The sequence below is a fragment of the Armigeres subalbatus genome, chromosome 1 (genome assembly GCF_024139115.2).
Source record: "Armigeres subalbatus isolate Guangzhou_Male chromosome 1, GZ_Asu_2, whole genome shotgun sequence".
In the NCBI taxonomy this organism is placed as follows: Eukaryota; Metazoa; Arthropoda; class Insecta; order Diptera; family Culicidae; genus Armigeres; species Armigeres subalbatus.
Window position 1 is genome coordinate 245,224,778 of NC_085139.1, and position 15,659 is coordinate 245,240,436.

Below are 15,659 nucleotides of genomic sequence, written 5' to 3' on the forward strand. Positions count from 1 at the left end.
TTCCATTAGTAAAGCGACATAATTAACCAAAACTTTTTTGGACAATACTGGGGGCACCCATAGCCAAATGGTGGCATGCGCTTTCGATTTGTAGCACCACGTTAGTATAGGTGAAACTCTAAAATCAAAACATTCTCACCAATAACCCGTACTGGAGAAAATAACCGAAAGCTGCAGATAGAATATCCGATGCTTGCGATTAGGTTGCTAAGATTTTTTGTAAAAACAGGTTAATCCACTCAGCGGTCAAGTTTCATTCGCAAATTACATAACGCTAAACTCAACCCACACCAAGCCTCTAGTAGCTTCATGTATGGTAGGGTTCTGAAATTTATAAAGTCCTTAACGCTCAGACAAGTACCTTCCCACAACCTAAAACGTCATGTAGTTTGTAAATGGGCCCTCATGATGCTTTTCTCGAATCACGATATAATCGCTTTCATTCGCAGAACATACCAAAAATAATTGCCTACCTTACGGCTTCCAAACACGATTCAAGCATCAACCTTTCGTGGTTCGATGCAAGATTTTTTTATATACAGGTTATCCGACTTCGTCAGTAGATGGGAATAACCAGTGCGGGGGGGAAACATACATTTTCAGTGCAAAACGTAAACAAACGAGCATAAATTCCATACAAAAATCCAAGATGGCTGAGTTGGGGATATGGCTAAGTCGGATAACCTGTACATAAAAAAATCTTGGTTCGATGCACCTTTTTCTTTATAATTTTGCAAATAAATGATTCAATTAGTGTAAGAATATTTAGTTTTATCATCTTTCGCACGAATCCTACAAACATTTTCTTATTTGATAGTGGAAAGATACAATGGATTGTATGTTTCATTAAATAAACTTTCAACGTCATTTCATGTGCATAATTTTAAGTCAAATTACTTGACAAATACCTTCATCATAATTTAGATTTATTATTGCTTGCAAAAAGTATTTTGATCTGTTAAATGATACCGAAAAAGTATTCTTTCAACTCGGGAAGTTGAAACACGTGAGAGTTTGAGAGGATTCACAACAGCTGATCGATATAGAGACGAGTGGAATCAAACGCACGTACCAATCATGAAACTTCAATGCAGGCAGAGTTAAAAACAGGCATCCAATAATTGTATTTATGAATAATTGTGTAATAATATCAGATAGTTGGCACAGTTATAACTGTTTATGCACAGTACAAAGCAAGGAATTGCTTTGAATAAGTTTTACAATTGGCTTTCTTCAGTAGTGCGTTATGCATCATCCCCACCTAAAGCATTGTTGACGTTTTGAAAAAAAAGTTTCTTTGAGAGTATCGCGAGAGCGAGAGCAACACAACTGCCATGGTTTTAACTAGCAGTAAATCTCAAAATTATGCGGCAGCCAATAATTAACGTATGTAATTTGTTTGAAGGCACAACATGAGGGCTAGAACATGTAGCATTTTTGCAATTGCAGTTTTTAATACAGTTTTCATTTTTCTAAACTTTTTCACTTGCAAATATGGTAAATATTTGGGAAAAAATGATTCATATAATAGTATTTTCATTAGCATGTCCTTGGTAAGCGTGCTATTGGGGGAATCTGAAACGCACTCTCACAATCAGTGTGGTAGTATTTTACATGCAACCAATTAGAATTCACGCTCAATAAGATGATTTGATTTTCTCTATTTGTTTGCATGCTGCCTTTATTCAACGCAAGCAAAATGACTGGCACTTTAAACAGCAACCCATCTTTATCTCTCGTATGTTCGAAATCAACAATCACTCGACCCAAGTGGGCTGAAAAATTATCCACCTGATAGGGACAAGGATGCCGACGTTTTGTCCATTTCTCTCGAGACTTTCGCTGGTTTTTATGAGATATTGCGAACATTCATCGTCGTTTTTTGCTATTTGGCGTCAAAACCAAATGTAAGCAAGCCGGCTGGTGGAATAATTCTGGTTGGAAATGCAATATATGAAGATTTATAACGATAAATGTGCTCAACCGGAGCATAATGGGCCAAGGTTTGAGCCGTTACCCCTATATGTTTATAATGAAATATTACCGTTCAACACATCGGTACCAACAGTATCATCTATTGTCTTTTCGGTCATCAAGTTATTCTCGATGTCATCAATCAAATGCTCTGGATTGTTTGTTAGTTGGTACATGTCATGAATTTTACGTCGTTCAGCTACAAATATTAGGTATCATATAGCTGTATAGATAATTCTTATTATGTTATATGTATGCATTAATCACTATACCTTCGAGATCAGAATCCTCAAATCCTCGGAAACAATCGTATTCTGTGTTTGCCGAAATGTTGACTTTTGAATACATTTCCTCCACTACATCTTGTTTAACTCGTTGCCACAGGTAAAATAAATTAGTGTCCTCGATCTTTCCTGGCCATTTTGACTTTTTTTTATGTTGCTCAAAACTGCTTATTTGTCGCAATGTAAGATGCGATTCCAATCCGTTTAAAATAGAAGTAGCATTAGCAATAAAAGAACTCTCATTCAAAGCGGAAGAGTGTGTACTGTTTTTGATACTTATATTGTGATGCAACTCTGTGTTTAAAAGCATCTCATAGTTGACAGCGTCTGGGTTCCATGGCGATATTCCACATTTACGAAATCCATTTACAAGAGTATTCGTGATATTTGGAATATTGTCTACCGCCTGTTTTAACAACGGTGTAAATTCGTGCATCTTGATGGGTTCACCAGCATGAAAGATGCGCCACTCTATGAGATGGTTGTTCCACTGCACTTTCAAACCCCTAAAGAACGATACGTCCAATGGCTACAGTACATGTGTAGCATTTGGGATGAGACAAACTAGTTTAATCTTTTTATCACGACACAACTCTGTGGTTTGATAAGACACGTGTGATTTATGTCCATCGACAAAAACCACAACCGGTAGAGGAATGTTCTTTTCGATAATCCACGGATAAAATACATTCTTTAGATAATAGTAGAAAGTTTCCTGGTTCATCCATCCTGACGGATTTTTACCGATAGACCAACCAGCCGGTGCGCTGTTCGCAATTTCACCAGGTAGCCGTTGCTTATACGGGAACAACACTAATGGTGGCGCCAACATTCCGGCTGCGTTTGCTGAAAACAGTACAGTGTTACACTCTTTTTCGGAATTAGCGTTAGCAGTGTTGGGAAATGTACAGTAAAACACTGTGATTATGCGAATGTTTACATTTTATCCGGTCAAATTTCACGCCCACGTCACAACGCACGTTCGCTGTTTCGAAAGGGAGCTTGGAATTCTTCGAGAAATTTTCGGACGACCCAGAAAATGTTGCAGCCACTTACGCCCAGGGGCTTTCTCAGCAAACGGATTATTGGACTTGCGAGTGCAGCTTAGATAATATGCAACGGAAGTTTTCAATCGCATGGAATCTACTGGTAAACCAACTTTCGCAGAATTTATGATCCATTGTTCAATGCGATCTTCCTCTTCGTTGGACAACACAGTTGGTTTTCCTGGATGGCGAGAAACGAATCCGTACTTTCCGGAACAAGGTGCCTTTTTGAAGCTTGACGGACAGATTTGTTTATTTGATCTCAATCAACAGGCAAAGGTTGCCCCAATGATTGTTTACTTAATCTAATACAAATAATTCACATTCACTTAGAATAACGAGCATGTAACAATTTAACGATAAAGAACAAACTACAAGAACAGTCAATCAAAACTAACAAAAATATTAAAGCATTCATTTTTTTACGGCTCCCAATAACTAAATTCACGGTTCACAAATTCCCTGAACATTAATCCCGTTGGCCACGTTGATTTTGCTAGCGCCTTTTCCTTGTCCTTCCAGTTTATACCAACTTTGAACGATACATATCGCAGATCCTCCAAATTACTCCAGCGCGGGACTAGCTTCACAACTTCTAGTTGCTCCGTTGATTGCAAAGCATTGGATACCATTTCGCGCATCGCATCGGTTGAAACATGTTTAGCCACTTTGGTAAAGAATATCCAGAACTTACGAATGCCGACGGAGATATTTTCTACATTTGATCCTCTGAACAGCTGACCCGAATCATTTGAATTCGATGACCGGTCTAAGCAATTTGAATTTATTTGAGGCGTAGAAGTGGACGGTTTTGCTATCCTGCTATGAATCGGTTGACAACCACTGCTCATCGATTGCTGTAGGTCTGCAATACACTAAGGTTTTTTTTTACGTCGCTCCATGTACCGCGTAAAATAAAACCGCGTAAAAAAAACCGCGTTATTTCAAAAAAACGACGTAAAAAAAACCGCGCTATTTTAAAAAAACGACGTAAAAAAACCTATTGGGGGACTTAGAAAATTTTATATGTTGGTGCCTACTGGGGACTTAGAAAATTTTTCTTATGCCGGTGCCTACTGGAGACTTAGAATATTTTAAATTGGGACTTATAATGAACGGGGCTTCTTCCTATTTGATTGCTAGGTGTTGTTTGTAGGTCATAGTACGCTAGTATGGATCGTGATATGGTACATGGTTTTTGTGATATGAAACCAGGAATGTGTTGCGATCTATGCACAAACTCATCCAAGAATCTCATGAAATAAGGCCTTGAGATCTATGAAATAAGGCCTTGAGTTCTATAAAGATCTGTCCTCTTGTTTCAAATATGGTACATGCTCTGTGTGACTTATAGAATAGATTGTGTTCAAAGCCTAAGTTATTGGTCATCCAAAAAATTCCCGAAGCAAGGCCTTTAGATCTACACGCGTAACCAAAGATCTGTCCGCCTGTTTCAAATATGGTACATGCTCTGTGTGACTCATAGAATGGATTGTGTTCAAAGCCAAAGTTATTGGTCATCCAAAAAATTCCCGAAGCAAGGCCTTTAGATCTACACGCGTAACTAAAGATCTGTCCGCCTGTTTCAAATATGGTACATGCTCTGTGTGACTCATATAATAGATTATGTTCAAAGCCTAAGTTATTGGTCATCCAAAAAATTCCGGAAGCAAGGCCTTTAGATCTACACGCGTAACCAAAGATCTGTCCGCCTGTTTCAAATATTGTACATGCTCTGTGTGACTCATAGAATAGATTGTGTTCAAAGCCTAAGTTATTGGTCATCCAAAAAATTCCCGAAGCAAGGCCTTAGATCTACACGCGTAACCAAAGAACAAAGGCTTTGAACACAATCTATTCTATGAGTCACATAAAGCATGTACCATATTTGAAACAGGCGGACAGATCTTTGGTTACGCGTGTGATCTAAAGGCCGCTTCGGGAATTTTTGGATGACCAAGAACTTATGCTCTGAACACAATTTATTCTATAAGTCACACAGAGTATGTACCATATTTGTAACAAGAGTACAGATCTTTATAGATCTCATGGCCTTATATCAGGAAATTCTTGGACGAGTTTGAGCATAGATCGGAGCTCATTCCTGTTTTCATATCACAAAACCATGTACCATATCACGATCCATACTAGCGTACTATGACCTACAAACAACACCTAGCAAACAAATAGGAAGAAGCCCCGTTCAATTTAAAATGTTCTAAGTCCCCAGTAGGCACCACCATACAAAATTTCCCCAATAGGTTTTTTTACGTCGTTTTTTTAAAATAGCGTGGTTTTTTTTTGCGTCATTTTTTTGAAAAAACGCGTTTTTTTTATACGTCAGTACCGCGTAAAAATATCCGCGCAAAAAAAAACCGCGTAAAAAAAAACTTCAGTGTACTTTGTTTTAAAATCGTCATCTCGGATTGAAGTGCACTAACAATATGCTCGATTTTGCCCTCCTCCTTTTGCTTATCTTGTACTAGCACATTGGGCTCATCTTTTGCTGACGGCGAATGGTTCTTGCGGAATGACGATAGACAGTCATCACACAACCAAAGTACGTTTTCAAAATCGACGCATACACGCCACTGATACTGGTTCATATTCATACAGTGTAAATGGTATCTTACATTGCATCCACTACAATCGATACTCTCATCTAGTCCACCGATGGGTAGGGAGCATTTACCGCAACCAAAGCGCATCGTTAAGCGGGATGCTATGTCGTAGACGGTAATGACACTTTGACGGTAGATTCCACTAGGACGATGATGTTTCGATGGCGTTGTCGAGAATTGTTTTTCTTTTTTATAGCTTTATTAACAGTGCAAAACGATCTAAAACTATATCACTGGAATCAGCTTCTAATGCACTTTGATTACGCGCATTAAACGAAATTACGAGAATAAAAATAACAAATAATCAAGCCAGAAACGATAAACGGATAGAAGCTTCACGCACGCAGTCCAACGTTACAACACACACCATCATACCTTTTCGTATATCAACAATAGCCAATTCCGCTTGCCTGATTGGGTATTGCATTTTTCTTCCTTTGGGTTTCATGGTTTGCGCACATTTAGGAACATGAGTAAAAATTAGTGCCATATTCTGCGCAAAGTATTTTGTTTCTTATTTTGTTCATTTTATACTCTGGAACCAGAATTCCGCTACATCAAATAAACAAATACTTACTGTTTGCAGCTAGATAAAAAAAATGAGTTTAAACTTGTTTTTTTTTTACATTTGAACCAACTTTTTACAGGAGCGTCTTACGCACTGCCGCTAATGGAGGCCTTTTGACGTTTTCGATTCTGCTGGTTATGTTTTTGTTCATATTTTCGAAATAGGTAGAAATTTATTGTTTTGTTTACCACCCATATCGAAATATACATAAACTAGTTTCCGGTTACATTTCATTAAACCTATTATTAACAGTAAATAAAAATTTTAGTGTTTTAGTGTAAAAGTGCGCAGAATTAGGAACCGCGCAGAATATGGAACACTCACGGTACTATGTTATGGATAGATCAGGTATCTAAGCATGTAGTTTCATTAGCTTTGGTTTGTTTGTTGAAAGTTTATATCACCTGTAACCTGTTACTATAACTCGTATTGCATATAGAACTTCACGCATTGTAACAGGCAGCAGCGCTGTCATCGCGTTTCAGTGCTGCCGGCCGCATAGGCAGGATAGCTATTGCAGTACATCTTCAAAGGGCACGCGCTGTTAAACATATGTTTAGACGACAATCTTTTTTGATTTGTCAACATATTTGGAGTGTAAAAACTCGCATTTAATGATGACTTATTACAAGTTTTAAAATTTTAGGGTTAAATCCTGGGTAGATCCATTCGGTTGATGATGTTGAAAATGTCGTCGACGTATCTCAACCATTTTGAAAGCTCAGAGGCCTCCACTTACTGATTTGCCTCGGCAGGGCGGCCTAGAGCAGGGGAGTACCCTACTTACCTTCCGATTTCGGATGAACAAAATGAGCAAAAAGAAGAAATATTTCAAATTAAAAAAAAACCTTATATTCTATCTGACCTTCTCAGCTCCTCCTCACTACGGCACTGGTCGACTCACTGCTCTCTTTGGGGCCCCTTCGTCGACGACAGCACGGCAGCAGCAGGCAAACTGGTCTCCGCAGTCTTCCTCTTCTTTCACCATCTTTCTCTTCTTCTTGCTTTCGGGCTTTAGGGACTGCCTCCGGCAGCCGTCCTTGACTTTTAGCTAGGTGGAAGAGCAAGCTCCTTTATCGGATCCCCCCTAGCGACGCTGGTGTACAACACCGAACCGACTACTCGCCGTAGTAGGCCCCGGCAGATTCCACAGAATTCTGCCCCAGACAGTACGCCTCTACTGGCTGAGCCCCCACAGTAAGGACGGCGGGTGTTCTTGGGATCTTTTGCTAGACCGCCGGGAAGCGAAATTTCCTTTGCGTTGAGCTTCCCACTATGGCGGCGATCCAATACCCTTTTGCACTGCACCTTCACAGCACTTAACGTTTCCGAACCATAGCACTTTGGGGGGAACTCCAAATTTTCCACTCCCGACGATGCTGGGAATTAACCATCCAGCTGACGCACGCAACTAAAAAAACACAGTATACTTTTTGCGGACTCAAAACTGGCGGATCCACCGAAACGCGTCCTCATTTGTCCGTGGCTCGCAACTCTCCCTTTCTGCTGCACGTCATCGATCAAAACGAACCATCGCTCCTGCCACCTTGCTCGGCTGTTATGCTGCTTATGTATGTAGCGGCGCTTTTAAGCCTACGGGAGGAGCTCTAACACTAACTTTATTTTAAAACTTATTTAAACAAGCACTGGGGGCAGCAGGGACTATGTCCAAGGGCTTGACGATCCCTCCCCAAGCCATCTGCGAGTTGTGGCGCCTGCCTAGGATGTGGTGGCAGGCCTGGTAGCGAGTCACTTTTTAGTGACTTGGTCACTATTTTGAGTCTAGTCACTAAAAAGTCACTATTTGCATCCAAAAGTCTCTAAAGTCACTATTTTTCGGAAAATGGTCACTAAAGTCACTATTTTTGCATTGCCTATTGTAAAAAAATTCAAAATAAAAATCATTTGTAGGTACCTTCTATTATTGTCAGCCAAATCAAATGTGAATAGCAATAGGATTAAATTTGGGAAATATGCACCAATGAAGTTCCAAGTGTGTTGTGAAAATCGAGAGGCTATTTCCGATTCATGTCAAATGATCTTTTTCTCCACAAATGGGATTTGTTAAAATGCGAAAGGCTGATTTTGGGTATATAGTACAAAATTGAGGTTTATTGGAACCAAAACCACGTCTGGTAAATGAGCGTTAATACCCTCCGGTGACAAAGATAGAAACAGCCTCAATTTCATCACATGACAATGAAGTTTGATGTTTTCCAACGTCAGCGAGAATAATGATTGTTAAATGGTTGTTAAATCCGCCTTTCTGATTGAAATTATTTCAGAAATATTAACAATTAAAAATACATACCGTAAAAACTAGTGTGGAGGAAAATGAATTTGTCGGATTTTTTAAATCTAAATAAAACAAAAACGAATAAGATTTGAATTTTTTTTACCTCGAGATTAGGCCGTTAGAAATATTTAATACAAATCATGTCCTACTCGTCTCCGAAAAATCAGGGGGGGTATAATAAAAAAATAAATATTAAAAAAAAAGATTTGTTAAAGAATGTTTTGAAAATCCTCGAAATTATGCGAATTTTATTTTGTAGCCCCCTCAAAATATTATTTTTGGGCAATAAAATCCGAGGGGAGGGGAGACATAATTGTTTTTAAATATTTCTATCGGCCTTACCATTTTTTATTAACTTTGATACTAAAGTCTGCCATTTTGAAATTATAAGGTTAAATCGATAACAAAACACTGAAGAAGTTTCCAAGTAGGAAACGAAATACGTATCTGTTTGTTGATACATAAAAAGTGAATAGTGGAAGTAAATGAAAGAATAATAGTCTTTCAACCTTGTAGCATTTCCCCTAAGACGCTCTAAAATAATTAATCATTGAAATTATAGTTTATTAAAAATTCTGGATTTCTATTAAAAGACCATGGTTTTATTGGATTTTCAAAATTTCCATCAGAATGCCACGTTGAGTTCAAAATCTCAAAAACTTCATTTAAATTTGTTATTAAATCATAGTTTAATAACAAATCAAATTGTATTTTTAAAGTTTCTTCATTATTTTAATTATGTACTGTATGTTTTTCAAACAAATGGTGCTACCAAAGATTTATAAGCTTTGTGAGTCCAAATGAACCGTTTGATTGAGAAACTGCATATGTAACATTTTTGACCAAAATGAGATTTTTATAGGGTGGGTGTACCAATTGTCGCCATACATAAGAGCAACTATTTTTTTAAAAATAAGTAAAAGGCATGTGGGTGAACTTTATATATCAAGCGAAAGGTTTTACTTCCTGCTCCTTAGAACAGCTGTGAAAACCACAATAAAATTTGTTATAATCATCAAAATTGATTAGTCCATAATAGGAACGCATGCACCAGTTGTGGCACTATTCTTAATTTTGGTTCCTTATTTGGCAAATCCCATTGTTTTCTTATGGGACTGGCCAAATAGGGACCACTAGTGCGACAACTGGTGCAAAGGACGTCAAAAATTAAGCAAAATCAATTTTTACAATTATGCTTTGCTTGTTTTGGAGAAGGTCAAAGGTTTTATCGTATCATATGAATATGCTTTATCGATCTGAACTTGGTTTGCGGTGATTTGATTGGCCATTTGGCATATAAAGCACTAGTGCGACAACTGGTGCTATAGCCACAACTGGTACATCTAGCCTATATCTGTATCCTCGTCCAAAAAAAGGGTATTCTGGCAAAAATGACAAAAAAAAAGTTGGGAGGGAGTTGAGTTTTGCCTAAAGCTATTGATCTGTATCAAAAAAGTCAAAGGATTCGGTGCTAATTTGTTCAAGAACAGTTGTTTGTTGTGTTCTCAAAATTGTGCAAAATGGATAGATGTAGTTTCTCAAACAAATCATTCAAATAGTTCACCGTCTAGGCATCAATTAAATTATATTATAATATTCTTTGGCTATTATACAGAAAACTTAGCTCATATTAAACATCAAATGGTCGTGGTTCAGCCAAACCGCACCAAGCGGCTTTTTGACTGATTCATAATATTCTCTTCGTACAAACAAAATGGGAATAATTTCATATCAATTCATACGTTTAATTGTTGTAGGATATGCTCAGTTATGGGGTTGAGGGATATTCGATACGATTTGCGATCAAATATATCCACTAAACGAAAGCTTGGGAAGAAAAATGGAAAAAGTTTGATTGGCGTTTGGTGCGATTTGGCCGAACCTCGACCAAATGTTGTTGTAATTATCAACATAATTTTGTGGCAAAACTTGTAACTCACTACCCGTTTACGTGACGCACATTGCTAGCTTCTGGCTGATCCAACAAATACTATCCTCAATAACCAACTGCTTGGAACTTATGAAAGTGTCGCAGTCACTGGCTTCTTGCTTCCATCCTCTCCCTCCTTACAGTAAAGATGGGCGTGGCCAGTAGCAGTGATCCTCATGCTTATGCTATTTTTGCCTTTTCTTGATTTCTGATAGCATTATATTATAGTTATAGATAAGGATTTCAAAAATAATACATTAGTTTGCAATCTTCGAATTACACCGTAACACTTCTTATACAACTTGTAGCTCTATACCCTAGTAACATTTTGGTTCTATGATGGCTTTATAACACTCTTGAAGAGTAAATTATAGTCTTCAAGAGCGTTATAAAACTTAAAATGTTACTGGGGTACCCAGCTCAAAACTTCATGCAAAAGTCACTATTTGGTCACTTTTTCTTCAATAGAAAGTCACTATTTGGTCACATTTTCGTCATCGTTGGTCACTAAAATCACTATTTTAAACGGTATTCTTCGCTACCAGCCCTGTGGTGGGGTTTGACAGTGGGCCCTGTTAAACCTCTATAAAAAGCTGCATGTATCCGCAAGTAGGCTCCGCCAAAGCGACCGTGTGCCGCTCAAAGCGCACAAGCCCAAGTCCTGGTGTTAGGTGGGACGCTAAACAGCCCTGACACGATGGCCCTCCGGCGAGACAGGAGGTTTGCGCAGGCCCAATAAGCCGCCTGGAAAACCAATAATTACGAACAATATAAGAGATAATGCGACTCGATATAATCGGCAAAGACCTAGGCGACGAATAAAGGATCACGATTGGAAGCTTGGAACATGGAACTGCAAGTCGCTAGGTTTCGCAGGTTGCGACAGGATGATCTACGATGAATTACATCCCCGCAACTTAGACGTCGTGGCGCTGCAGGAGATTTGCTGGACAGGACAGAAAGTGTGGAAAAGCGGGCATCGGGCGGCTACCTTCTACCAAAGCTGTGGCACCACCAACGAGCTGGGAACCGGCTTCATAGTGCTGGGTAAGATGCGCCAACGCGTGATTGGGTGGCAGCCAATCAACGCAAGGGTGTGCAAGCTGAGGATTAAAGGCCGTTTCTTCAACTATAGCATCATCAACGTGCACTGCCCACACGAAGGTAGACCCGACGACGAGAAAGAAGCGTTCTACGCACAGCTGGAGCAGACATACGATGGATGCCCACTGCGGGACGTCAAAATCGTCATCGGTGACATGAACGCGCAGGTAGGAAGGGAGGAAATGTATAGACCGGTCATCGGACCGGATAGTCTGCACACCGTATCGAATGACAACGGCCAACGATGCATAAACTTCGCAGCCTCCCGCGGAATGGTAGTCCGAAGCACCTTCTTTCCCCGCAAAAATATCCACAAGGCCACATGGAGATCACCTAACCAAGAAATGGAAAACCGAATCGACAACGTTCTAATCGACGGTAAATTCTTCTCCGACATCACGAACGTCCGCACTTACCGCAGTGCGAATATTGAATCCGACCACTACCTCGTTGCAGTATGCCTGCGCTCAAAACTCTCTACGGTGTACAACACGCGTCGGAGTCGGACGCTGCGGCTTAACATTGGGTGGCTACAAGACGGTAGACTAGCCCAAGGATACGCGCAGCTGCTGGAAGTGGCACTCCCAACGGAAGAGCAGCTAGGCGCAGCATCTCTTGAAGATGGCTGGAGAGATATTCGATCCGCCATTGGAAGCACCGTAACCGCTGCACTAGGCACGGTGGCTCCGGATCAGAGAAACGACTGGTATGACGGCGAATGTGAGCAGTTAGTTGAGGAGAAGAATGCAGCATGGGCGAGATTGCTGCAACACCGCAATAGGGCGAACGAGGCACGATTTAAACGGGCGCGGAACAGACAAAACACGATTTTCCGGAAGAAAAAGCGCCAGCAGCAAGATCGAGACCGTGAAGAGAAGGAGCAACTGTACCGCGCTAATAACACACGAAAGTTCTATGAGAAGTTGAACCGTTCACGTAAGGGCCACGTGCAACAGCCCGATATGTGTAAGGACATAAACGGGAACCTTCTTACGAATGAGCGTCAGGTGATCCAAAGGTGATGGCAGCACTACGAAGAACACCTGAATGGCGATGTGGCAGACGAAGATTGCGGTATGGTGATGGTCCTGAGAGAACGTGCGCAGGACATAATTTTACCGGCTCCGGATCTCCAGGAAATCCAGGAGGAGATTGGCTGGCTGAAGAACAACAAAGCCCCAACAAAGAACAACAAAGCACAACTACCAGGAGAGCTATTTGAACACGGTGGTGAGGCAGTGGCTAAAGCGCTGAACTGGGTCATTACCAAGATTTGGGAGAAGGAAGTTTTAACGCAGGAGTGGATGGAAGGTGTCGTGTGTCCCATCTACAAAAAGGGCGATAAGCTGGATTGTAGCAATTACCGCGCAATCATAGTGCTGAACGCCTACAAGGTACTCTCCCAAATTTTATGCCGTTGTCTAGCACCAACTGCAAGGGAGTTCGTGGGGCAGTAACAGGCGGGTTTTATGGGTGAACGCTCCACCACGGACCAGGTGTCGCCATTCGCCAAGTACTGCAGAAATGCCGCGAATACAACGTGCCCACACATCATCTATTCATCGACTTCAAAGCCGCATATGATACAATCGATCGGGACCAGCTATGGCAGCTAATGCACGAACACGGATTTCCGGATAAACTGGCTCGATTGATCAAAGTGACGATGGATCGGGTGGTGTGCATAGTTCGAGTTTCAGGGGCATTCTCGAGTCCCTTCGAAACGCGCAGAGGGTTACGGCAAGGTGATGGTCTTTCGTGTCTGCTATTTAACATCGCTTTGGAGGGAGTAATACGAAGGGCAGGGATTGACACGAGTGGTACGATTTTCACGAAGTCTGTCCAGTTATTTGGTTTCGCCGACGACATTGAGATAGATGGAGCACTTTGAGAGGATGGAGGATGCCTACATCAGACTGAAAAGCGAAGCTTAACGGATTGGACTAGTCATCAACACGTCGAAGACGAAGTACATGATAGGAAGAGGCTCAAGAGAGGTCAATGTAAGCCACCCATCACGAGTTTCTATCGGTGGTGACGAAATCGAGGTGGTTGAAGAATTCGTGTACTTGGGCTCACTGGTGACCGCCGATAACGATACCAGCAGAGAAATTCGAAGACGCATAGTGGCTGGAAATCGTACGTACTTTGGACTCCGCAAGACGCTTCGATCGAATAGAGTTCGCCGCCGTACCAAACTGACTATCTACAAAACGCTTATTAGACCGGTAGTTCTCTACTAGACCTGTACGATGCTCGTGGAGGACCAACGCGCACTGGGAGTTTTCGAAAGGAAAGTGTTGCGTACCATCTATGGTGGGGTGCAGATTGCGGACAGTACGTGGAGGAGGCGAATGAACCACGAGTTGCATCAGCTGTTGGGAGAACCATCCATCGTTCACACCGCGAAAATCGGAAGACTGCGGTGGGCCAGTAGCCAGAATGTCGGACAGTAACCCGGTGAAAATGGTTCTCGACAACGATCCGACGGGAACAAGAAGGCGAGGTGCACATCGGGCAAGGTGGATCGATCAGATGGAGGAAGATTTGCGGACCCTCCGCAGACTGCGTGGTTGGCAAAGTGCAGCCATGGGCCGAGCTGAAGGGATAAGACTTTTATGTGCAGCACAGGCCACTCCGGCCTTAGTCTGGTAATAAATAAATAAATACTTTAATGCAAAAATACAATTCAAGTTAATAGCAAGGAAATATTTCTTATAAACTTTACAAACGCATTACCCTCAAGGTATTTCGCATAAATATTTGGAAGTCTGGTTCGACTCCAAAGGCACCAGAGAAATGCACATTAGACATCTTTATCAGAAATGTCAACAATGAATCAACTTCATGCGGACAGTAATGGGAACATGGTGGGGAGCCCAACCGGAAGATCTGATAAAGCTTTATCGTACAACGATTTTATCGCTTATCGAATACGGTAGTTTTTGTTTCCAATCCGCCGTGAAAACTGACACATTGATGTGTTAGACTGTATGTACTCGATTCATATAATGAGTTTGGGGGTACTGTGCTTTGGGGGTACTTGAGGGAGTGCTTCCTTTATCGAATCGCTTCACGGAATTGTCGTTCAGATTCCTCATCCGGTGTGAGATTTTAAATCGTACGCACTGCTGTCATAGTCTGGAATTGATTTCGGGCACGGGTAGATAATATGATTGCCTCTCTAAACAGTGCCGGACTTGCTGGAATGGGGGGAGGTGCTCCTAAATGTACGAAAAAGGTTGATTATGATACAGTACCTGTAGCGCTACGATGCCGAATTCACAGTTTTCCGGTACATGCGTGTGCTCCAAATGAAAAATTAATAAAATTTTGTAAAAGTCCAAAAAAATCTCACAGAATCGTCTAAACATTTGCAGGTATGGATTTTTTTGTTGTGGAAAAAACGCGTAAAAACAGACTCGAATGATAAAAATTGGGGGGCAAGGAATATTCAATCTTCTAAACCAAATGCGAGTGCAAAATTTCATTCAAATCCGCTTCACACTTCACTTCGCATGGAAAATTAACTGATGGACTAGTTCTGATACTACCCACTGTTAAAACCGCCAGAAGCCGCGAAAAGCCGGCGGCGAAATATTCTTATTCAAACACTTGTTTGCCGGTCGTTTGCGTTGTGCATTCTTCGTTCGCCACAGGTGTAGCAATATTACAAAGATTCCGAAAATGTGCTCAGGTGTGCTGATTTGCACATCAGTTCGGATCATTAGCATCGGCAAACAATACACTCGAAGGTGTGATAATAGAGAAATTGTAGACACTTATAACAGGAACTGTCTTAATGCATATCACTCCAGATAATGGCGATATGGTGC

The 15,659-nt window shown here is 41.0% G+C and overlaps 2 protein-coding genes across 5 annotated transcripts in view; both read left to right on the plus strand.

The window, feature by feature from the left end:
• LOC134206285 (actin nucleation-promoting factor WASL) overlaps window positions 1-15,659 on the plus strand; it is a 334,646-nt gene that overhangs the window by 181,303 nt on the left and 137,684 nt on the right. The gene's annotated exons all lie outside the window — the stretch shown is intronic.
• LOC134206284 (inositol polyphosphate-5-phosphatase A-like) overlaps window positions 1-15,659 on the plus strand; it is a 103,125-nt gene that overhangs the window by 51,785 nt on the left and 35,681 nt on the right. The gene's annotated exons all lie outside the window — the stretch shown is intronic.